The sequence below is a fragment of the Diabrotica virgifera genome, chromosome 8, assembly GCF_917563875.1.
Source record: "Diabrotica virgifera virgifera chromosome 8, PGI_DIABVI_V3a".
NCBI classification, from domain to species: domain Eukaryota; kingdom Metazoa; phylum Arthropoda; class Insecta; order Coleoptera; family Chrysomelidae; genus Diabrotica; species Diabrotica virgifera.
In genome coordinates this window covers 13,113,775-13,138,271 of record NC_065450.1, presented here as the reverse complement: position 1 = coordinate 13,138,271, position 24,497 = coordinate 13,113,775, and the positions used below count along the sequence as shown (strand labels likewise).

Below are 24,497 nucleotides of genomic sequence, written 5' to 3'. Positions count from 1 at the left end.
TTTTTTTACTAGGTAGTAAAATAATTTACTATCTGTTTTATAAAGTTAAGATGACCAAGGATCCATGATGTCTATTGAGCTTAAATAAAGATAATAATAAATATAAGAACCACATACAATAGGTCTGGATCCCGCGTATGAAAAAAAAGTTGATTAATAGCAAGCTGAAAATTTGTTAATAGCTTAAGGGTGTCTAGTTGGACAAACTTTGATATATGGGAACACTGGAACAGGGGCAGCTTTAATTGTGGAACAGGTTAAAAATTTGGAACGGTCAGACCACGAAAACGGCACATGTATTTTGTCCGACAGAACAGACTTAAGCTCTCCGAACAGAGATTAAACTCTCATGCAAAAATCAGACTGCTATTTATCACCAAATGGGCGTTTTAATGAGTGGAACATCTAGAATATGTCAAATGACAGGAATTATGACAGGTGATAAATAGCAGTCTGATTTTTGCACGAGGGTTTGATCTCTGTTCGGAGAGTTTAAGTCTATTCTGTCGGACAAAATAAATGTGCCGTTTTCGTGGTCTGACCGTTCCAAATTTTTAACCTGTTCCACAATTAAAACTGCCCCTGTTCCAGTGTTCCTATATATCAAAGTTTATCCGACTAGACACCCTTAAGCTATTAAAAAATTTTCAGCTTGCTATTAATCAACCTTTTTTTTCATACGCGGGATCCAGACCTACAAGACAAATATATAAATATACAATTGGAAAAGACTAAGACTTGTACGCACTTCTGAGTAGGTTAAAACGGCAAACAGGTGTATGTTCTCAAAAAACTTTTGATAGTGTGTAAAAAATGTTTTATTATCAGCTAAGTACTTTCAACACATACTGTGCCATCATCAGAGCTTCCTGAAAGGACATTTAAGATAAGATTTTTTTATATAAAAAATGAGTGAAAAACTTACGTCCTCTTATAAAAAAATATATACTACTGGTGAAATCCCTGAGGAATGATTTATAGTATAAGAGCTGGGAGCGGATTTTGTGCGTGATAAGTAATATGGAAAAACTATACGGGTATATGTTGAATTAGTTGTGTACATGACTTTCACCAACGGCCAGAAACCAGAGTGGGGGCCGAGGGTAGTTATAAGGGTTATTTATAAGGGTTATAAGGGTAAAAGTCGTGGTTTTTATTATTTTTTTTTTCGTGGCGCTCATGATGTAGTTAGTGCACCAAAATTTGGGAGTAAGTAGGTTATGAGGTAACTAAGTAAAATCTCCAGGGGCGGAACGCTGCTTGCGGTATAAAGGGGTGGTAGGCAGGGGTGAGTATAAAAATATATGGGGGTTTTTTTGCCGTTCGCGATCGTGATAGTACACCAAAATTTGGGAATAAGTAGATCATAACGTTACTAAGTACAATGTTCAGGGGCGAAACGCTGCGTGGGGGACAAATCTTGTGCTGGGTCACAAAAAAAAATACACACTGCGACTTTGACCCCTTAAAACTACCCTCATCCCCAACTCTGGTTTTCGGCTCTCGGGATTTTACTTAACTAAGTCATGGTCTACTTATTCCCAAATTTCGGTCCACTATCTCAACCACGAACGTCGCAAAAAACCCAATCTCGATCATGAGCGTCACAAAAAAAATAATAAAAACGGCGACTTTGACCCCTTATAACTACCCTCGTCCCCCACCTCGGGATTCCGGCTCTGAGGATTTTACTTAGTTATGTCATGGTCTACTTATTCCCAAATTTTGGTTCTTCTTCTTCATGTGCCATCTCCTCTAAGAAGGTTGGCAACCATCACGGCAATTCGCACTTTCGATACTGCTGCTCTAAAGAGATCAGCAGAAGTGCAATTAAACCAAGCTCTCAAATTGTTTAACCAGGAGATGCGTCTTCTTCCGCGACTCCTTCTACCCTGTATTCTTCCTTGTATTATTAACTGTAACAAGTTATAACGCTCGCCCCTCATAACATGTCCCAGATATTGCAGTTTTCTGACTTTAATTGTATTTAAAACCTCTTTATCTTTTCCCATTCTTCACAACACCTTGATATTCGTGACTCTATCCACCCAACTTATTCTTAATATTCTTCTGTAGGCCCATAACTCGAAGGCTTTTAATCTGTCCGAAACATCCTTCTTTAATGTCCAAGCCTCCAACCCATAGAATAATACGGAGAACACGTAGCATCTCAGAAGTCTTATCTTTAAAGAAATTGTAATGTCCCTGCTACAGAGTACTTTTTTCAGTTTGTTGAAAGCATTTCTTGCCTGTCTTATTCTTGCTTTAATCTCTTCTGTGTACTCATTAGTTTCATTAATTATTGTACCCAAATATTTATATTTTTCAACCTTTTTAATTTGTTCTCCATGTATTGTTATGCTTTCTTGGCGCTGTTGAGCTTTTGTGATTACCATAAATTGTGCCTTTTTGTGTTTAGGGACACTCCGTTTTCTTGGCTGACCTCTACCACTCTGTCAACCATTTGTTGTAAATCCTCAAGACATTCGGCTAATAAAATAGTGTCGTCGGCAAACCGTATATTATTGATTGGTCAGCCATTTACTTTTATTCCCGTGGTTAGGTCTTCTAGTGCTTCAAATTTTGGTGCACTCTCCCAATCACGAACGTCGCAAAAAACCACTTATATTTTTGTATTCACCCCTACCCCACCCCTTTGTCGGCCACGCAGGGTGCCACCCCTGGAGATTTTACTTAGTTACGTCATGACCTACTTATTCCCAAATTTTGGTGTACTATCTCGATCATTAGCGTCACAAAAAAATAATAAAAACGGCAACTTTGACCCTTATAACTACCCTCGTCCCCCACTCTGGTTTCCGGCTCTGGGGATTTTACTTAGTAATGTCACGGTCTAGTTATTCCCAAATTTTGGTCCACTATCTCAATCAAGAACGTCGCAAAAACCCTTTATATTTTTTATATTCACCCCTACCCCCACCCCTTTGTCGGCCACGCAGCGTTCCTCCCCTAAAGATTTTACTTAGTTACGTCATGACCTACTTATTGCCAAATTTTGGTGCACTATCTCGATCATGAGCGTCACACAAAAAAATAATAAAAATCGCGACTTTGACCCCTTATAACTACCCTCGGCCCCCACTCTGGTTTCCGGCCGTTGGTGAAAGTCATTTACACAACTAATTCAACACATTATCCCGTTATAGTTTTTCCATGTTACTTATCACTCACAAAATCCGCTTATATCTCTCCGACTATTAAGTCTGTTTTTAAAGCAATTCCGAAATATCAGCGGAAAAAAAGGATTCGACGAATACAGGATAATTGGTATTATAAACCACATGTTGAAATTATTTCTTCGCATTTTTTATGAAAGCATAATAAGTAATCATTACTTATTCTTCGCAATTATATCTAAAGAGACCTAGATGAAAACTGGTTTAGATTTATACATGAGGCAATTTTTGTCTTAAATGTATTTCTCCAAAAATGCCACGACCGGGAACATAAAGATATTTATGCAGCTTTCATTGATAACCAACGAGCTTTTGATAGGGTACAGCACCGGACACTGTTTAACATATTAAGAACTAAAGGTAGTGATGGTAGGGACCTACGAATCATAGAAAACTTTTATAGGAAACAAAAAGCAGTCATACGAGTCGATGGCTGATTTACCGGCAAATGTTACATTCAAATAGGCGTCAGACAGAAATGAATTTTGTCCCCGCTGTTTAATATCTACTGGAATAAAATTTTCAAGCAGGCTTTGCAAGACAACGATTTTGGAGGGGAAATCAATGGTCTGATCAATGATTTTAGGTACGCTGGTATTTTTTTTATAATGGACAGTCTCCAGGAACTTCAAGAGTTATTGGATTGCGTAAATACAATAAGAAGAGAAATGGGTCTAATAATGAATACTGTTAAGAAAAATTTTATGATATTTAGTCGTCAACATCACACCAGTGTATCCATACAGACAGATCAAAAGAGTTGTAGTACATACATGAAACTGAATCTGTTAGCCTGGTCAGATTATTTTAAAAGGGATACAAAGCCAGTTTGGAACATGAGGAAGAAATGATAAAATATGTAGCTGTACGAAGCGGAGTTAAACAAGGATGCGCACTGTCAGCGACACTATTGTTAATCATTACAGATAATTCAGAAAGTATACAAGAAGGGCAGTAAACAAGATCCAAATAAATACAGAGATATTACCGTAACTAGCACACTAAGCCGACTGTACGGAAGAATTCTAAAAGATCTAATATGTGAGGGGTACTATCCATACGAATCAGAGGAACAAAGCGACTTTAGGGCAGGTAGATCCACAATAGACAACATTTTCTGTATAACTCAAGTAATAGAAAAAGGGCTGTCAAGAGTTGCATTTACTCATGGTAGATCTAACGAGGGAATATGACACGGTCCCCATTAATAGATTATGGGAATTACTAGAAAAGACCAGCATAAATGTATTTATTGTACAGGCACTCAAAGAACTATATAAAAACTCGAGTTACAACTGGCCACTACTTACGACTTGCCACTAAAGGGCTAAGGCAAGGATGCTGTATATCGCCAGTATTATTCAATATATATATTGATGAAGCCCTTAGACAATGGAAGAAGAAGTGCAATGGAATGGGACTACAAATTGAAGATACGATACTCTACACCAGTGGCGGCTCGTGGCCTTGGAGACAGGGTCGGCAAGGTTTTTTTGTCTCCTCATATAGGTATACCATCAAACTAAAAGGCTTAAATCATCATAGGAGATTTTGTTGTTTTTTGTTTTTTTTTATTTGATGTACTTGATTTGTATTCTCTCTTGTTTCATGGTGTTTCGACAATACGTGTTGATTCTTTTGAGACAAGATAAGTCCCGTTTATTTGAGGCAGAAATTGGTGGTAATAAGAAAATTGATGAACAGTTTGATGTAATGAATTGCAGTACTTACTACATAGAATTATACATACATATTTTTTAACTAATCCCACTTTCTGAAAATATTTAGATCGGCATAATTTTTAAGTACCTAACTTGTAATAATAAATATCTTGGAAATTCTTTGGCGAAGGTAACTTTTAAATTTTGAATCGTCAAAGAGGTCAAAAATTTGCAAATCTTCAAAATTCGAAAAACGAGTATCTATTTGTATACAATAGTAGGTATCCAAATTTCAAGATATACCTACTCGTTTTTCGAGATATGTATTATGTCGTTGTCTTTTTTGGGATGGTTCGGAAATATCAAGCGAATCTAAAACGTCACTGCGTATATATTGAAAACTACTATCATTACGAAAATCTCTGAGATTTTGCACCAGCTTTCGTATTCTATTTTTGGAATTAATAATATCAGTTGACTGATTTTGAACAACAATGAATATCTTGGGCAAACTCTGTCTTAAAAATATTTAAAAGAATATTAAAAGAGTAACTATTTAATAAAGTTCTCAAGGATTGCTTCACGGATCGAGGTATCGCCACTTTCAAAATCGTCGCCTTCGATAATAAAATCAAAAATTTCCAAAAGCTGTTCACGAAAATCTGCTACAGATACTAAAACTACCAGAGATATGAGATAATCTGCTTAGGTAAAACTAACCGAGATTTAAAATTTCATCGCGTCTGACAAATCGTTCGCTTTTTTTTCGAAACAAACTTGTTCTAAAGCAGTAATCCGTTTAGGTGAGCTAAACTGGCAAGAAAAGACGATGGTATCATGCAAAACTAAATTCATTATATGCGCCTAATAGTGAGTAAATAAAGCTTGTGATACAATAGTTTTAACTTTTGCCTGGAGACCATTCAATTCACCACACATCACAGCAACGCCGTCATAAAATTGCCCCAGTTTGCCCTACCAATTTATTTTTAATATCAAAAAATTTTAATCTGTTCTTTAAAACACCAAAAATCTATTCTGCCTTATTGCTTTTACTCACGTCTCTAAAACCTAAAAACCTCTCATAAATATTACCACGTAACGCGTACCGAACAACAATAAGTGATAATTTTGAATGACATCATAATCAGAAGTTTCATCTACTTCCAGCGAAAAGCAAATGGTTTTCTAAATCTCAGATTCAATAACGTTATTCAAAATGTAACTATTTGATTATGTATATTAGTTCATTCTGTATTACGAATACACTTCGAATCAGAAAGTAAATATTTCTAAAACAATTTTATTAATTCTCTATAATTACTTTGATTTTTAACAAATGCTTCGATCCATCATGTCCACTAAATGATAATTCCTGACAACTTAAAAAAATTACAGTATCGATGAAACGACGTGAAACGGCGTGATTATTTTTGACAATTTCTGCCGATGATTACAAATGAAACACCGACCGGCAGACTTAAAATGTGCCGTACCTGCCGCTTATGCCTTCGGAGAGAATGTATGTTCGCTTGCTCATCGACTTGTTATTTCGTTGAGTTTTACGTGTAAATCGTCAAGCTACGGATGAGTTGGGTACGGCTAGCCGAAAAGTCAGATGAATGGCTCGGATCATTCATTTTTTGAGAAGTCTGTTATGCGCAGGGATCACTTAACGCTCGGATTGATCAAATCCCTTTAAAAACCATGAATAAAATTTAGTCTGTATTATCTGACAGATTTTTGTATTTCACAGATACAAATATTAAAAAAATCTATATCTATAAATGTGTGGGTCGGCACTGCCGACCCTGCCGACCCTGACCGGCCGCCACTGCTCTACACGCTGCATTATGCAGATGACCTAATTGTAATTGCACAGGGACAATGGACAAGGAAGATCTTGAAATTATGACTAGGATACTAATAGGGGAATATAGAAAATGGGGTCTGGAGGTAAATACAAAAAAAAACACAATATCTATGCGTAGGAAGGGAAGAAACGGAGCACCTGAACTTGGAACAAGAGAAAATTACAAGCTGCAATGAATACATATTTCTGGGAATAAAACTAACTAGTACATGACGAAACGAAGAAAATATTAGAGAAAGGATAGTAAAGGGAAAACAGGTGATAGGAGCCCTGAATTCGATACTGTGGCAAAAAAATATAAGAAAAGAAAATAGAAAACAAATTTACAACACAATGGGTGCGTTCGGACGACCATAGCGGCTGGCTGCCAGCAGAAATCGGCTGAGTGGTTGCATCCAGCCGTGATAGGGAAAGCTTAGTAAATCTCTCAGCGGCTGGCTTCCAGCGGTGACGTCTGACAGCTACTGCTGGCTCAGCTGTCCAGCCCTGTGGTCGTCGAACGCACCCAATATTAAAACCAGTGTTAACCTATGGAGCTGAAGTCTGGCAATTAACCAACAAGTACAAAGATAAATTATTAGCCACTGGATGGATTTTTGGAGAAGGTCAGCAAGAAGATCTAGACTAGAACACATAAGAAACGACGACATTAGACAACAAATAGAAGTAAAAAGAACAATCATAGATGACATCGAAAGACAACAGCTAGTATGGTACGGACACGTAAGACGAATGGAGGAAAGGATAATCCCCAAAAAAGTGTTAGAATGGACCCCCACAGAAAAACGCAAACGAGGAAGACCAGCAACTACATGGATAAAGGGCATCTCCAAGGGGATGTCGGAAAGAAACTTAAGAGAAGAAGACTGCCACAATAGAAAGGAGTGGCGATTAGGAACGAAAATGCGTAGAACGCTATAAAACCGATATAATAATATATACAGTGAGCACATAAATGTTGCAATAAATTCATTTTCTCAAGAATAAACGATTTTGGAAGAAAATCCCGAAACAGGTCAATTTTTATTTTTAAATTGCGACTTTTTGGCATACATATCATACTAGTGCCGTCACCGATCTGGGCGTGATGACGTCATCTACGATTTTTTTAAATGAGAATAGGGGTCGTGTGATAGCTCATTCGAATGGTAATTCAATTCTCTATTCAGTAATATAAACATTCAGTATATAATTATTTATACAGGGTGTCCAAAAAAAATTTTTGGTATTAAATTTATTGACATAAAAACAAGAATGTATGTAATTTATTTAAATCAAAATACATTTTACTCCTATCAGAAAACAGAAAATTTTGTTTATTTGACAAATAAATATTGTTTTTTGCTTAAATTCAGTATTAAAGCAGCCCCCTACCTTCCTCTTGACAGTTTGAACATTTAATTTAAGCGAAAAGCAATGATTATTTTTCAAATAAACATTTTTTTTCTATTGTCTGAGAGCAGTAAAATGTATTTTGAATTAAATAAATTACTTGCATTCTTCTTTTTATGTCAGTAAATTTAATCCAAATTTTTTTTTTTTGGACACCCTATATAAATAATTATGTTAATGGTTATATTACTGAATAGAGAATTTAATTAAATTTCAAATGAGCTATAACGCGACCCCTATTCCCATTTAAAAAAATCCTCGATGACGTCATCACGCCCAGATGGGTGACGTCACTAGTATGATATATATGCCAAAAAGTCGTAATTTAAAAATAAAAATTGACCTGTTTCTTTATTTTTTTTCCAAAATCGTCCATTCTCGAGAAAATGAATTTATTCCAACCTTTACGTGCTCACTGTATATAATTTAGAAAGTAAGCGATAAAAAATAGGTATAAGTGGTACTTGTACAACCAGAGTCAGGAGTTCGTAAACGACTTTTATCGTAACATAAACAAGCTTGCAAAATACTCCAATGGAATGGGTCTTAAGATAAATATAAAAATTAAGGAAAAACGAAACTCTTAAAAAACAACGGTCAAGAAAATAAAATTAAAATAAATTAAAGACAAAAAATAGAGGAAGTAATTAACTTTACATATTTGGAATCAACACACAAGATATATCAGAATTAACCAAAAGATTTAACAGTTTTAGGTACATCATTGTACAGATTTTCGTGGCAGAAAGAAACAACTACCAAAAAATTACTTTTGTAAATAAATAGAGAATTAAAAATATACTGGCTTGATAAAGTAGCAAAACTGCGGAGAAGAACAAAACGAGAGAAAATGACATTTAGGATTAAGTCAAATAAATGGAAATATATTGGATATACAATCATTAAAGACCAAAATAAGATAATCAGATAGGCACTCGAATATTAACCGATTAAAGAAAGACTAGATAATAGCTAGAGAAGAACTGTAACAAGAGATCCTGAAAGAATTGGCCTAAGATAGGCGGACGTCAAACAAAAGCTACAAATAGAGGCTAACGGAAAAGAGGATATTTCGAAGGAACAAAACAAAAAAGGATGCGTTTTTCCAGCCAATTAATTATATTTCACTTTTGGTTAAGAAGGCCAAGAGCGCGCAAGACTCCAAAAGGATGAAAGCTAGTTGATAAAAATCGTTCAAAATTCATCACCAATAGGACATTGGAGCATTGGCCATTTGAAAACGTGAAATGATGACCTTAAAGTATGAAATTACGATGGAGACATTATATGAATGAGTTAGAACCAAAGTTGTGTAATTCATATTTTTGGAATGGTGCAAGGCTTGCTTTATACTCTTGATATAATATAGACCTCTTCAAAGAAAAAGTGGTGTAAGTTTTTACTGTATTACTTACTGTCTTACTATAAATACAGTATAGCCGAAATAAACAGTACTGAAACTGAAACATAGGTTTTTCTTTCTGCACGCTGTCATACCCAAATTAACTTGTATAGACCTGCCAAGTAATTCTTAGCAATTACTTATAATCAATAATTGTTAAGAATTACTTGACAGGTCTATACAGGTTAATTTGGGGATGACAGCGTGCAGAAAGAAAAACCTATGTTTCAGTTTCAGTACTGTTTATTTCGGGCTATACTGTACTTACACCACATTTCCTGCTTTTTTCTGATGAAAAGACGTCTATTTATAAAGGTTATAAAGCAAGACTTACATTATTTCACAAATATTTATGACTTACACCACCTTGGCTTTAACACCCTCATATAATACCTAAGATAAAAAGGTCAATTTGCCTAAAATCAGGAATTTTAACTATTTAGAATGGGAAATAAGCCACAATATTATTAAAAAATGATTTTTATTAACGTTTCGACGCCCAAATCGGGTGCCGTTGTCAAAATACAAAATACTATTAATATAAACAAAAATGTTGTTGCTTAGTAAAAAAATTCTTCTAATAATTTATTTAATTTGACTCATTTATATCGGCAATTCAGATACATATGATACATTTTAAAGTAGAAAACCAACACATACCAACAGATATCTCAATTACAAATCAAATCACAACATCAACGTTAAAAAGGGAATCATAAAATCCTTATATGATAGAGCCAAAATTACTTGTTCTAACGAAAATTCCTTTTTAGAAGAAAAACAATTCTTAACATCTGTTTTATTAAAAAATGATTATCCTTTATCGTTTATAAATAAGGAATTGTCAAGATTGGATCGAATGGAACAGAACAACATAGAACGGGATCCTACAACATTCACAAGAAATAATACGAGGAAAATATCAATACCATACATAAAAGGACTATCCGAGAAACTTAAAACAATAGGAAATAAATTCAACATTTCAACAACATTCAAAACAACCAACACATTGAGATCTATTCTATCTAAAACTAAACCTAACAATGAACAAGAAAGGACAAAGAATTGTATTTATAAAATACCTTGTGAATGCGAACAGTTTTATATAGGTGAAACATCAAGACCATTAAACGTTAGAATAAGTGAACATCAATCTTATATTAAAAATAGAGAATTTGATAGATCTCAAATATGTCAACACGCATGGGATAATGAACATAGAGTTCAGTGGAGAGATTCAAGTATAGTCCTGAAAGAAACAGACAGTAAAAAGAGAAAAATCAAAGAAGCGGCTCTAATTATGCTAAACGAAACCAATTGTGTCGCAAATTCCTCGGTGGAATGCAGTAGGATGTGGATACCCATACTGAAAGAGGAAGTCAATAGAAAGAAAATACCACAATTAGTAAGTCAATAGTCGAGTTAGTACATATTTTATATTTTAGTATTACTTATATACCCATGTATTATTGATATTATTTATAATTTAAACAAAATTATAGTAAAGTCAGAATTTGGTATTAATTTTGAGAGTAAATTAAATGTAAGACCAAATACTTACGATGTCGGGATAGTATCACGAGGTTTTTCCTGGTTTTCCCTCGTGATTTACTATGAGATCTCTAACGCGAGAATTTTAATGTCACCGTTGCATGTGGTTGTCTTTTTAAAGACCGATCACATGCTATGATTTTTTGTGACGGATATTCTTGAGTTGGGGTTGATTTCATGTAATCGAATGAACTATCTTTCAGTAAAGTCGTCCCAGGAACGCAACTCATAAATATTGGCAATATCATTTTAAAGTCTTCTACTTTAAAATGTATCATATGTATCTGAATTGCCGATATAAATGAGTCAAATTAAATAAATTATTAGAAGAATTTTTTTACTAAGCAACAACATTTTTGTTTATATTAATAGTATTTTGTATTTTGACAACGGCACCCGATTTGGGCGTCGAAACGTTAATAAAAATAATTTTTTAATAATATTGTGGCTTATTTCCCATTCTAAATAGTTAAAATTGTAAAAATGCCACAAGAAAATAGCTTCAGAACAACATTAAAATCAGGAAGGACGAGTATTAAGAAAATATCTTATTACGTTTATTGTTATCGAAATAAATTATTTAAAATATTCGATATAACAAAATTTTAAACTTACAGCTTGTTTTCACTGGCAGAAACATTAACCACTCGTATTTGTAACAATTCTCTTGTGCAGACTAGAGATATAGCTCACCAATTTATATACCGAAAAAATTAATCATCAATCTTAACGACCTGCTTTATATCTTCTTTGCCTTATACTTAAAACAATTCCAGAAACTATTGCAATATTTGAATTTTCCATAATGCTGTCATTCATGACATATAAGACGTAGTTGTGAGTTTTTATCATAATCTGATATAAATGACTGTTCTAAATTAACACAACAATATCAACTTTTATTTCGAATAGACATTAATAATTTTCCCACTAAACACGGTCATTAAGATAAAGAATTTACGTTTGTAAAACACGAAAAAAAAAGTGTAAATTTTGAGAATCCACTCAGAAAATTATTTTCTTAATGAAACAATTAACGAATATAAAATATAACGGTTCCGAAATTTTCTCAATTAAACGATGACGGTTTTTCACATGACGTAGAATTCTATAATTAGAGGATCCGTCACTTTATACACGTTATATACCCTATTCCACGAACATACGCCTGTTTTGGATTACTTCGACAACGAATATTTCACTGTGCAAAATAAGAAGAACGAAAGTAAATTGCAAATTACATTGTTGTTTATTGGAATAATTATTAGCGCCATTTACTTTCGTACTTCTTATGTTGCACAATAAAATATTCGTTGTCGAAGTAAACCAAAACAGGCGTATGTTCGTGGAATGGCCCATAGATACATATATACGCTCTGAGCTTCGCTGGTCTCGCTCTCACCGGTAATTTTTAAATTTATTATTTAGTTGTTATCGCTTAATATTTACAACGCTAAAAAGTAATTAAATTATAACAGATTTTTTTAAGATTTCGCTAATCATTTTGACGTTCTATTGATGAAGTATTAATTTCTTACTTCGGATACTTTCACAATTATCGTGTAGATGGCGCTAGATTAATTTATAATTACATATTACGGAACATTAAAAAAAACCTAAATTCAGTATTTAAAACGTAAGTATATTTAAGGAAAAAATATATACCACAGCTTTGACCAACTAATATTTTTTATAATTAAATGTTTTAATTTTAATTTTAAATTAATCACTTTGACATTTATGTCAAATTTCTGGTAAACGTTTACAGATTTGCCACTACTGGCAAATTTATAAATATCCCCTCTACGTACGAGCTCACAGCGTATACGCCAACCAATGGGAGGAAAAATAGGATATTACCTCCGAATTCTATCCTACTGCATGGATTTTATAGACCAGTAAGGATCTGTTTTTAGGTGGCATTCAGATTTTTGCGGATAAAGTTAGGTGATAACTTCGTTAATAATAATTAAATTATGCTCCTTCTCAAATATCCCCGGAACATTAATAAAAAAAATAAAATATTTAAAAATTTCGTTTTTTTTTCTAATTTTTTTGCGTTTAACTTAAAAACTGTTCATTTTAGAACAAAGTCGTAAAGGAATAAAACGAAGATAATTAAATTTTCTATCAGATGCGATTGGTTGAAAATGTCTTAATTTATCAGCCTTGATTCAAAATAGCAATAAATATAAAATAAGGGGCAAAACAAGCCTGTCCTTATTCAACGATTTTCCATCACTTAGGTTACACTTGGAATCTTCCTAATTCGCTTAGAAAATTTTTGTAATGTGCTAAAACCGTACACCAAATTGCATTAAAATTGACTTACTAGATTTTGCATAATAATTTTGCAATCTAAACTTTTTTTAAAAAATTTAAATTTTTTAAAATCTTCCACAAGAAAAACTAGACCATACAAATATTTGTCAATTTTTTTACATATTAAGAAGTACTCCACCTATTTAATGTACTTCACAGAATTGAAATCGGATTATTAACGCAGCCTCAGCAATGTTTTAAATTTATAAACAATTTTTTGGCTTGCGGCCAAAAGGGGGTGCTACGGGCTCCTTTATTTAGATGGACTTACCAAAGTTTTTTAAGTATTTTGACCCGTAGAACACGAATTGTTTGGGTAACAGTTGATGCGGATGTCGATAAGATTGTTATAAACAAAGAACTTGAGGAATTACATAACATCGTTATGATCCGTAGATCCGTTATAGTAATGGATAGCGATAAAAGTTAAAAACAAAAATTGTAGCCAACTTTGAGCTTCACATTACAAAATTAGTTAGAATTTTACAGGGTGCTCGATAACATAGTGGCAGATCAAACCTATGTTTTTTTTTAAATGGAACACCCTATATTGTATTTTATATTCGAAATCTTCTTAACTTCTCCATTACAAAAATATAAAGGTTTGGTATGTTATACAGGGTATTTACAAAGTTATAACAAATTTTATATGAAAATCGTAACAAGTTCAACTCCCTGTATAAATAAAAAATAAGCACAACGGCAATGGTTTATTGATGCCATATTTTTTTACTTATTTTTAAAATTTTCATAAATGATTGATATTCCTGATTTTCTTTAAATGGAATACAGTGTGAGTCAAAAAGCAAGTATATGATTTTCTCAGTAATTTTAAATGAAACACCCTGTATTTTATATCACTATCGAAAAGTACTATTACTTTACTTTAATTTATATATAACATTCCCTATGTCTAAATTTATTAGTTTTTGAGATATTTTCATTTTCAGAGCAAATTATTAATTACGGGTCTAAATCTTTCCAAATTTTAGGTAAGCCATGACTGAATTGTCTAAAACTGACAATTTACGATTACTGATTATCAATAATATATGTAATCAAAGTTGGCTACAATTTTTGATATTAACTTTTATTGCTATCTATTACTATAACGGATCTACGGAGCTTTTCCCCACTAATCAATCACCCTGAACGAATAAATCGATTTTTTTTATTTCAAACTATTTTAAAAATGTGGCTAATGCAATGATATTTTAAAGTAAGTTAATAAATCGATATCTACAAATTGATGGTGACTCAGTGGCATTAGACTGCAGACCGAGAGTTCCCTAGTTCGAACACGGCTGTTGCGTATCTTTCTTTAATTTTTTTAATAAATAATTAAAAGTTGATATACTTAAAATTCGTATTTTATAAGTTAATTATTATATATAAATTTTATGTATACCATTTTAAACAACCGTGGTATTATAAAAAGTACTATTTTATACTAGTAGGGGAGTGCATTTAGATTTTCACTTCGGAAAAAATCAAATAAGATAAAACTTTTTGTAATTTCATTAAGAAATGTTTAATAAACAACATATCAAAAAGTTCTACTCGAGAAGTGGGTGCTTCATTTTTTATTAAACAAATGAACAGCGAAGTTAGATGTTTTTTTAAATAACTCCGAAAATATAATTTTTAGAAAAAAACTGACTTGACCATTGAAAAATTCAGAAAATTTTACAAAAAAAACCTTATATAAATATTTTTCTAAAATTAAATCTCTAGCTTCTGTAATTTTTTATTTATAACGCTAAAGTCACCCTTCTCACACACATTGGCGCAATGTAAACTAGCGTTGGAAGAAGTGCACGGTTGAGTTTTTGTAATTCTTTAACTAATGGATCAAAAGAAATTTTACAAATTGGACATGAAAGACGATAAGATAAGCTATCTTATGGTTGTAATAAAAAGAAATAAAATGTATGGACATAAGTACGGTGTGGGCGGAAAGTGAGACTTACATGAATTTTGTTTAAAAATAATTTAAAAATGTGTAACTAATACAATTTTACTTACAAAGCTCTCAAATTTGCACAACTTACCTCTCAATCATCTTACTAAACGATGTTTCATTCAAAAAAAATCTCAAAAATTTAATTCAAATAATACGCTGTCTCAAAAAATGTAATTTTTGAAAACTTCGTAGTTCTACAGAATTCCCACCACTTTAAGACGGTATTACTCAAGTTTGAATAAATCTAATACAATTTTTTTAATATTTTTTTAAAGCCTAGGATGTAATCTTTAAAAAACACTGAATTATTTTAGATTAAAAATGAAATAAACAATTTCTTTTTGAGAAAACTAAGAAAGATAACAAAAATGTAATACAAAAACCGAAAATTACTAGCTGAAAAAATGTATATACAGAGTGATCAAAACTTTTTTCTGTAAAACTTGCCTAAAATTAATTTAATAATAAGCTTCAAAAATAATAAATGTTCAACAAAAAAAATTTTTTTTTAGCTCTTATACAGTATGTCTGCGTAACTTGGAACCTATTGATAACTTTTTTAATATCAGTTTTACGAAAAAAAGTTATTCTTTATAAAATACTCTGCATCGTATATAACATAAGATGCAACCATCAAATATTAAATTTTGTTAATTTTGTACGAGGTATGTCAAAAAATATGAATTTCACTCAAGAGTAAAGTACCTTTATATTTCACAATATCGAAAATTTTTATAAAGAAAAGTTGTTTGGAATTAAAAACTATGTTCCAATATGTAATTATATCCTTCTAATCGAAAATTTGTTTTTTTTAATATTGTTTCAAATTAATTATACCAAACATCATTAAATTTTCACTTATTATTTATGATAACTGATTTATTATTAATTTTATGAAGAAAGTTATTCGTCATAAATAGCTGTGCATGGTCTAACACTTAATATGCAAATATAAAATATTATATTTTATCAATATTATACGAGGTATTATGTAAAAAAATTGCATAAAAGTTTAATTGCATATTGACACATCGTTTTTAATTCTGAACAACTTTCCATAATAACAATTTTCAGTATTATGAAAAATATAGGTATTTTACTCCTAACTGAAATTTTTATTTATTGACATATCTTGTACAAAATTGATAAAAATTGATATTTTATGATTGCATTTAAAGTTTTAGAATATGTAGAGCTTTTTACTAAGAATAACTTTTTATTTATGATTCCATTGCAACAATTTTTTGAATATTGAAGAGATAGATTTTGAATAATTGGTCCTTTCTTTCTAATACATTTTAATTTTTAATATTTTTGTGAAAATTATTTGTTTATCTTTTTTTTTAAGAATGAAATTCCATATTTGTTTGTTTTGGATTCTACTTGTTTTTCATTTAAATATCCGCCATTTTGGATCCGCCATTTTGAAATTTAAATTTTTAATCTTTAATTCAGATTCAACAACCTGTTAAAAATAAAGACAATAAATGTTTTAGAAAAATGTTCTTTTTTATGTTCTTTTTAGAAAATCCGCATTTTGCATCCGCCATTTTATAGTTTATAATGTTAACATTTAAGTTAGGTTTAACAAAGCTCTTAAAAATAAATATATGTAGAAATAAATACATTTTGTAAAGAAATTATGATTTTACAACTATTTTTTAAGTTATCCGCCATTTTGGATCTGCCATTTTATAATTTAAAATATCAAAATTTTATTCACGTTCAGCAACCTCTCAAAAATATCCACATATATGTAAACAAACACGTTTTATAAAAAAAATTCGGATTTTACAACTGCTTTTTAAGGAATTTTAGGAAAAAATCCGCCATTTTGAATCCGCCATTTTGAATTTGCAAATTGTAATGTCAGATTCGGGTTCAGCATAATAAAAACTAAAATAAAAACATTTTTTATCAAAATAAAATGTTGAATTCACCCATATTCTTAACATTATTTATACAAAACAATTGTTATTGTTTAAACAATTAATAAACAATTAGCGGCGAAATTTGTGAGTAGATCTTTTTACTTTAACATATTCATAAACTAACAAAAAAAGTTTTAGAAAAATATAACCTTGTTTGATTTTTTCCGAAACATTGTATCTTCTCGTTCTAATTGCACTCCCCTATAGCGTAATTTTTAGAATTATAATTTTAACAGTTAAGACACCTACTAAAAATTCATATTTGATTCTATCGAAACATGTTGTGTCCTATATATAACAAAACCGTATTATTATAAAAAGTACTTTTTTATTATAGTGTAATTTTTGGAATTTTAAGCATTTTATAGCGTCAAATTATTTTATATTCTCTCCTATAAATAATAAAAACGTTTTTGTAAGTGTAAGAAAAAAGTGTAATTATTTTTGTATTTCTTGGGCAATTCTAAGCAAAAAATGTTCTTACAAGTTTTTTCGTAGGATGCATAGTTTTCGAGATAAACGCGGTGGAACTTTCAAAAAATCGAGAAATTGCCATTTTTGAACGCGAATAAGGTTTGATTAAAAAATAAAATAGCAATTCTGCTGACAGCATTTAAAAGTTTACGTCAAATTATATCGGTTTTAATTATTTGCATTGCTAAAAATTAATTTTAACCCCCTCTGTGGCTCAGTGGTAAGAGCGCCTAACCTTTGGATCGAAAGTTCCGAATGGTAGTGAGTTCGAATCCCACCAAGGTCAGGAATTTTTTCATTTATTATAAATTAATAAATGAAAATAGTTTCTGTCCTTGTGGGATCGGTACTCACCGGAGGGCCCGCAGACGTTCGGATACAATTAGCGTCTCTTTGCACAGACAATGACGTCGACTTTGCAAAGTAACAAGACACTTACTCAACACACACACTACACATTACACCTGAGTTAGTGATAAGTTATCCAATTACGTGGCTAAAGGTTCTAGTTCTAAACCAAGGCCAGAATCAGAGAAAAAAAAATTAATTTTTTTATTATTAAACAAAGCTATTTGTTTATAAGCCAAAAAATTGTTTATAAATTTAAAACATTGCTGAGGCGCCTTATATAATCCGATTTTAATTATGTAAAGTATATTAGATAGGTAGAGCACCTCTTTATATGTAAAAAAAAATTAGCCAACTTTTAAATGGTCTACTTTTTGTTCAGAAAGATTTTAAAAAAATTGAACTTTTTTAAAAACATTTAGATTGCAAATTTATTATGCAAAATTTATTAGGTCGATTTTATTGAAATTTGGTACACCATTTAAGTATATTACAAAGAATTTCCTAAGTGAATTACAAAGGTTCTAAGTGCCACCAAAGTGGTTAAAAAATATTGAATAATAACAGACTTATTTTGCCCCTTATTTTGTATGTATTGCTATATTGCAGAAAAGGTAATACCTTAAGACATTTTTTACCAGTCGTTTATCATACAAAATTCAATAAGCTTTATTTTTTTTACAACTTTGTTCCAAAACGAATCGTTTTAAAGTTAAAAGCAAAGAAAGCAGAAAAAAATCGATGTTTTTCGAAATTTTTAAATATTTTAATTTTTTTATTAATGTTCCGGGCATATTTGAGAAGGAGCATAAGTCAATTATTATTAGTGAAGGTGTTACCTAAGTTTATCTGCAAAAATCCGAATGCCACCTCTCACATCCAAAAATAGACGTTTTTTCGCAGATCCTTACTGGTCTATTTAATGCAATTTTGGGAATAGCCTCTACTTATCTCCTAATTCAAAGTCTACCCTATGCCGATGTGTGCTTTTATCTTGGGGGTGGGTCCCACCCCTTCTCGGGGGTAGAAAATTTCTTGGTTAAAATAACCACGGAAGTGGCTAGAGAACTTAATTGTAAGCAAAAACTGTTCTATATATTTTTGAAAACTCAATATTTTTTGAGTTACTCGTTGTTGAAAATTGGCCATTTCCATTGAAACATAACACCTTTTCGAACGGTTTTTTGCAAAAATCTTAAAAATTATGCACCTAACTAAAAAAACTATATAAGACATTTTTGTAGCTTATAAAAACAAAAGAGACTAGTTCCTTCATAAACCTTCCAGTTATATGTAATATAAAAAGATATATAGTAGGTGAAAATAGTTTGTTTTTTGGTGCATGTTCAAATCGTTGTATTCAACTTGAAATAACAGACAAACGATCGATTTTAGGTGTATAATGTTGCCAACACCTTTTGTAGTACTTACAAAGATCTTTTGAGCAATATAAAAGGTATATTCCATTCAAACTAAGCGAGATATGCTGCAAGTAAATTGATGACTAATGTATTTTAAGAAAAAATGGGAAGTATATTTAACCTCTCATCCACCAGATTTTTAATGCATCATTTTACTTCTACAATACCTTTTATTATAGTATTATGGACGGGTTCAAAAAGTTTTAGGGATTTAAAATGAATGGTTTAAAAAAAAAGATCAATTTATAGAGCGCATTTTTAGATTTCCTTAAAAATCTTCTTTTACTACATGTAACTTGAAAATCATAAGAGATACAATAATAAAGGTACCCCGTCAAAATAGCCCCGTCAAAAAAGCTCCGACAAAATAGCCCCGACATAATATCCCGCACACAAAATAGCTCCGACAAAATAGCCTGCAAACAAAATAGCCGCGGAATAATAGCCCGGCGACAAAATAGCCCCGACAAAATAGCCCCGACAAAATAGCCCCGAAAAAAAAGCTCCCTTCAGAATTCATCATGAAATAATTCCTTAAAAATACATTTTTTCGGAAATGTTAATTATCCTCTATTCAGATGTTTATCTTAACCACATTAAATAAAAATTGTCTTTTCAGAGAACTCGAGTCCTGTCTTTCCTGCCTCTTGGAAGTTTGAACATTTAAGTTAAGCGAAAATCAATGTTAATTTATGATTATAAACATTTTTTTCTGTTTTCGGGCAACAGTAAAATGCATTTAAATTAAAATAAATTAAATACATTCTTCCTTTTTGTCAAATAATTTAAATAAAAAAAAAGTTTTTGGACACCTTGTATAAATAATTATGTAATTGTTTATAAGAGGCTGTTTTAGCCGAGGCTATTTTAGCCGGGGCTGTTTTGACCGGGGCTATTTTGTGTGCGATCTATTTTGTCGGGGCTATTTTGTTTGCGGGCTATTTTGTCGAGGCTATTTTGTGTTCAGGCTATTTTGACGGGGCTTTTTTGACGGGGCTGTTTTGACCGGGCTATTTTGACGGGTCACGATAATAAAACATAAATCAAAATTTTTACTCAACAAAATCCTACATTTTTGTGTGGTACCGTTTTTTCGTATCTCTTATCATTTACGAGTTACATGGAGAAAAAGGAGATTATTAAGAAAAATTTAAAATGCGCTATATAATTTGATCTTATTTGTTTTAAAAACTATCCATTTTAAGCCCGTCCAACTTTTTGAACATAGAAATAACACTATAATAAAAAGTATAGTAGAAGAAAAACGATGCATTTAAATTCTGATGGATGAGGGGTTAAATGTGCTTCACATTTTTTTTAAATTCCATTAGTCATCAATTTTTTTGCAGCATATCTCGCTTACTTTGAATGTAATCGACATTTAATGTAGATCATTCTGAAGGTCTTTTCAATCACGACAAAAGGTATTGATAGCATTATACAACTAAAATCGACCGTTTCTCTTTTATTTCAAGTTGAATACACCGACTTCAGCATGCACCAAAAAAGCAAACTCTTCTCACCTACCAAATCTCTTTTTGTAATATAACTTGAAGATATATGAAGGAACAAATGTCTTTGTTTTTTATAAGCTATAAAATGTTTTGTATAGTTTTTTTTTGTTAGATGCATAGATTTTAAGGTATTCGCAAAAAACCTCCCGAAAGGGTGTCATTTTTCAATGAAAGGGGACAATTTTTAACCACGAATAACTCAAAAATTATTGAGTTTAAAAAAAAATTATTGAACAGTTTTTGCTTAGAATTAGGTTCTCTAGCCACTTCCGTGGTTATTTTAACCAAAAAATTTTACACCCCGAGAAGGGGTGGGAACCATCCCTAAGATAAAAGCGTATATCGACATAGTGTAGACTTTTTTTCTTGAGCTGTTCTCTACTTATTGTGAAAATATCAAGTAAATCGATGTAGTAGTATGGAATTCGGAGCCAAATAACCTCATTGACTGCCCTAATATTAAATCACACCGATTTTCAAGATAATTTATGCCTATTTGCACCAACACATCTTAAGCTCCAGCTAAGCCCAGCTCAGCTTATAGATAGAACCACCTTAAGTCTCACTTAAGTTGAGCCATAATTTGCGATTCTTATCTAAGCACGTCTTAACTAAGATGAACTTTAAGATGCCATCCACGTGTCAATCCATTGCGGAAAGCTGAAATTTAATCTAAGACTCAATGGTGCAACGCATATGTTTCGTACATATGCATAAATGAAAATAATTTCTGAGAATTTGCTGCTGAATTACAAGAAATCAAGGATGCAAAAACGTACAAACGAACATGTTTACTATCTTTACATAAATACGGATAGACGGAACAATTATGCCTGATTGCGCCCACAAATCTTAAGCTGCAGCTTAGCCCAGGTCAGCTTATAGATAGGGCCACCTTAAGTCTCACTTAAGTTGCGCCATAATTTGAGATTCTTATCTAAGCACGTCTTAACTGAGATGAAGTTTAAGATGCCATCCACGTGGCAATCCATTGTGGTAAGCTGAAAATTGATCTTAGGCTCAATGGTGCAACGTATATGTTTCGTACATATGCATAAATGAAAATAATTTCTGAGAATTTGCTGCTGAATTACAAGAAATCAAGGATGCAAAAACGTACAAACGAACATGTTTACTATCTTTACATAATTACGAATAGACGGAACAATAATTATGCCTGATTGCGCCAACAAATCTTAAGCTCCAGCTTAGCCCAGATCAGCTTATAGGGCCGCCTTAACTCTCACTTACGTTGTACCAAAATTTTCGATTCTTATCTAAGCACGTCTTAACGAAGACGAAGTTTAAGATGCAATCCATTGTGGCAAGCTGAAAATTGATCTAAGCGAATGTTTCGTAAGCTAAACTTAAGGCGCGTCTTAAGCTTAAAATTTGTTTGTGCAATAAGTCATTAAGCAATTGAGTATAATTTAATAATATATACTTAAATGAAAATAATTTTGGAGAATTTGCCGAGGAATTACAAGAATCGGATGCAAAAACGTATACACACGAACATGTTTACCATCTGTACAAGTAACTACGAATAGACGGAACAATTAGAAAAATATATTTTATTAAGTAAAAGGTTACCACTACTATAAAATAGGTTTTATAATATTATGTAGAGAACCCTTCAAAAGGGTTCCATCTCAAACCTAAAATTGTTGGTGAATTTATGGCTAATAATTATTTCAACCTCTTATATTAACTATTTATTTATTTCTCTCTCTCTCTCTCTCTCTCTCTCTCTCTCTCTCTCTCTCTCTCTCTCTCTCTCTCTCTCTCTCTCTCTCTCTCTCTCTCTCTCTCTCCTATGGCGCTTAGGCTCAAGTCTGGCTCTGGCTCTGACCTCCCCCAGAATCTGCCACCAAGTACTTATTTCACCCGCTGCTCTCCTCCAGCTCTGCGCCTTCAATATCTCTTTGATAGTATTGGCTCTCACTTTCGTCTAAATATCTCTTCCTTGGTCGTTTCACCATAGTTGCAATAAGCGTTCTAATAGGTGTTATTTTGAAATCCACCCTCATAAGGCGGCCTACCCAGAACAATTCTTGTTTTGTATAATTTGCTACAGAGGGTTCTTTGTAACGTTGATATTAAATCAATGATACAACCTTATTCTGCAAATATCATTGTCAGAAATATGTCCCAATATCCTTCTTAAGATGCTCAACTGGGACAATAAGGGGATCACAATCACAATAGATGGAAAAAGGTTAAATCCTTTCCTTTAAATAGGTTTCTTTAACAAGATAATACTTGGATTACAGAATATATCATTATGTATTCTCTGCTTGTATCTTCTATAAATAATAAACAATAAATAACTTTTTATTAAGTTCACGTCTTAAATCAATTATTTATCAAATACAGTATCAATATTATTTAATCAACAACTCAAAATATTCCCAATGTCATGTCAAATATTTAAAAGTGTCACTGTCTTGTCATCATATTCTATTTGACTCAGTGCGTTGTATGACAAACATAACGAATGTTCGATTTGGAAAATATCACCACGGACATGGTGTCCAATTTTTTCGAATCCTGAAAAAACTAATAAATATTTTAAAAAAATTTAAACGCAAGATGAAAGACTAAATTATTATCGAGGGCCGAAAGTCCCTTAGAATAAATAAAAAGTTAGTTTTGAATCAGATATTATGTGAAATTAAAAATCACACTACATTTTCTCTTAGTTTTTCACTCCTGTAACTTACTAAAATAAACATTATAGAAGTTTTCAAGGACTTTCGGCCCTCGGTAAGAACGTAGTCTTTCATTCTGCGTTTAAAGTTTTCAAAAATACTTATTAGTTATATCAGGATTCGAAAAAAAATGAATCCCCTTTTAAATAGCATTGCAGCCGAAAATACGTACCCACCCCATTAACGAAGTTGATAATCTATAGGCCAACATTATTCTTCCTATACATATATATATTTTTTAAGATATTTTAAAACTACTTGTCAAGCATGTGTCAAGTATATACTTTTGAAGAATATTTGATAAAGATATATTCTAAGAATAAACTTTTTTGAATATTCCGAGATACTACTTACACGAATGTGCTCAGTATATTCGGTACGAGAATATTCTTTCAATTATATCCTGAAATTTAGAATGTTTTTTATAGTACATGCTATGCTTCTACTACGCATATACTAAAAAGAATATACTCCGACGAATGTTGGTAAGATATGCTTTGAACATGATGCAAACATCATTATTATGTGGGTTACTAGCACTTTTACTATAAAAATTACCTTAAACATTAACTTACTAATTATTAGTAGGTACCTACCACTAAAATTAACACAAGTCAAATAGTGGTAGGTCAAAACCTACATAAAAGTTCAAGGAAATGGTACCAAAGAGTCAAGATTTGCGGTTGCGCAGCTATAAAGGTCACATTTTATGTAGGTAGGTTCTATAGGTATAG

General features: G+C 31.9%; 1 protein-coding gene across 2 annotated transcripts in view; it reads left to right on the top strand.

The window, feature by feature from the left end:
- Nucleotides 1–24,497, top strand: part of LOC126889563 (uncharacterized) — a 251,405-nt gene that overhangs the window by 208,470 nt on the left and 18,438 nt on the right. The gene's annotated exons all lie outside the window — the stretch shown is intronic.